Consider the following 2,693-nt stretch of genomic DNA (forward strand, 5'->3'; position numbering starts at 1 on the left):
ACTAAATTTAAAATATTCACACCGAATTAAAATCTCAGCATTTGATTTTAATCTTCATACCAAATCCAAATATTCACACCGGATTGAAGCTTCACACCAAATTCAAGTTTTCACACCAAATTGAAAGTTGTACACCGAACGAATCACAGATTGATCAGCAGCTGAGCCCACCTGCGCATCAACGCAATATGGCGGGCTACGCGTCGAGGAACTTATCTCTTACCTGTGAGTTTTTTTTTTGAAACTATTTTCCCTGATGACAGTTACTGCTCCTTTTGTGGCAAAGGGCTCGATAAGGGGAGCTTTTGATAAATATTATTTCAGGCAAGGATACGAATACGATGAACAGATACAAGTCCCTTGGTCAGCGTCGTAGGGGTGCCCATTTTGATGAAACAGACGTTAGAGCGAGAATACAGCAGGAGCTTGATAGGCCTGGTTGTTTATCTTGTTATAGAAGCGGCTGGCACACATTACGTCGCGAGGGTTTCACCATTCCAAGACGTTCGGTTGAAATATTGCTAAGAGAGATGGATCCGGATGGTTGTGAGTTGAGACGTAGACACCGATTGCAAAGGCGAACCTATGTCAACCCAAGTCCAAACTTTTGTTGGCATACGGACGGCTATGATAAACTCAAACCTTATGGATTTCCTATCCATGCTTGCATCGATGGCTTTAGTCGTAAAGTACTCTAGTTAGGGGTATCACGGACAAACAACGACCCAATGATTGTGGCGAGATCATATTTGGGTGTGGTAACAGAAAATGAAGGATGTCCTAGAAAAGTTCGAACTGACTGTGGAACTGAAAATGGTTTATTAGCCGCTGCACAACGCTACTTTATGGCTGACATAGAAAGTCACCTATATGGATCTTCACCACATAATCAAAGAAGAGAAGCATGGTGGTCATTTTATCGACGGAGTAAGGCAACATGGTGGATAAACTTCTTCAAAGATCTAATGGAGCAATCAGTTTTTACGCCTGGGCATGATCTCCAAATGGAATGTTTGTGGTTTTGTTTTTCTAGTCCGATCCAGCGAGACCTAAACATGGTGAAGGATCATTGGAATGCTCATTTGATCCGCAAGTCATGACATGAAACAGTCCCTGGAAGACCAGATGAGCTCTACTACCTACCTGAATTGCATTCAGCTCAATACTTAAAGCATCCTGTCACAGAGGAGCAATGCTGCTTTGTTTTGGAGAATTACGTTAACTCTGATGAATGCCATAATGATTTTCAAGAATATTTTAATTATGTGGTTGATACTGCAGAATTAACTCCTCCTGGTGATTGGAGGGAGGGACTCGCTCTTTACAATCTTCTTATTGCATTTGCTGAGGGAGGATCTTGACTTGAAAATCATTTACTGCATCTCATCTCACTGAAAGGGACACAAACAGTTAAAAGGGAAAAATATGGAATATTTCCGTGCAAAATACATTTTTATGTCTTCAACCTGATCAAAGATTTATCTGACCTGAAGTTTATATGAAATAATTCATATATGAACTGCGGTTGTAGATGAAAGTGAAGAATGATCATCGCAGTTAATTTTCCAATTTAAGCAATTGGAAAGAAGAAGCCTGAAAAAAAAAAAAAAAAAAATCAGGGCTTCAACAGGATTCGAACCCGTGACCTTCTTAGCTCAGTTGGTAGAGCATCGCACCGGTATCGCGGAGGTCACGGGTTCGAATCCTGTTGAAGCCCTGATTTTTTTTTTTTTTCCAGGCTTCTTCTTTCCAATTGCTTAAATTGGAAAATTAACTGCGATGATCATTCTTCACTTTCAAAGATTTATCGTTATTTTGAGAAATTGAGATGTTAATGGGCTATTGCATGGATTTTTCACTTGACTAGGGTCATGAGCAGGGACTCCACAATTATACGTTAATCAACTACCCTTAAACATTTGCATGCTTATCTCTGGAGACACTACGCAAATTGTGTTATCAAATTTATTTTACCGTTTTTTATTTTCCTACCTATCGTTTGCACTTGTGTTGCTTTCACCTTTGCCAGGCAATATCATAATTTCATAGTTAATTGTTGAATTAATTGTTGAATTGAGGGTACTGTAAGTTGGCAGAGTGTAGTGTAAGTTAGCAGATTTTGTGTTGAGGTTGCTATGGGCCTTTGCTCATAGGCATACATGTACAATCAATCCATATCTGTAGTTTTTTTAGGGGCCAAGCCCCTTGCTTGCAGCCATTATTGCACTAGCCCATGGCTTGTTTACTTAACAATTATTCCACAAGCTCGCGTTAAGGTGTAAAAAGGGTTACTGAATTTTCTGGACAAGTTTGTCGGTTTTCAGATCTTTGCGTAAACGTCTTGTTAATGCTGTGAAAAATGTTCCTTTTTAGTAGCATTTAAAGGTATCCAAGAGTAACTGTTTGTTATTGAGCTTTGTGCTTTTCGGTAAAGTTTATTTGCTTCGATGATGAAATGCTTTTCTATTTGATGACCGAGTTATATTTTGTAAACATATTTTGAGTGACAAAGCGGCGAGCAATGGAAATTAAAAAAAAAAACATAGCCAGCTATTTTCCATATAATTAACTGAGGTTTGAGAGGCAATCAGATAGCTAGAAACTCAATACCTGAGGTTGAGGATTTGTGGTTATTTTGTTGTCCAGCAAACAGAGCTCAGGATATGAAGCACTCAGCATTATTATTCATGCCT

The 2,693-nt window shown here is 39.0% G+C and overlaps 1 pseudogene; it reads left to right on the top strand.

Annotated features, from left to right (window-relative positions):
• The first annotated feature begins 103 nt into the window (after positions 1–103).
• On the top strand, positions 104–1,361 carry LOC145490440 (uncharacterized; annotated as a pseudogene).
• Positions 1,362–2,693: the final 1,332 nt, after the last annotated feature.

This window comes from Orbicella franksi, chromosome 6 (assembly GCF_964199315.1).
Source record: "Orbicella franksi chromosome 6, jaOrbFran1.1, whole genome shotgun sequence".
Taxonomy (NCBI): domain Eukaryota; kingdom Metazoa; phylum Cnidaria; class Anthozoa; order Scleractinia; family Merulinidae; genus Orbicella; species Orbicella franksi.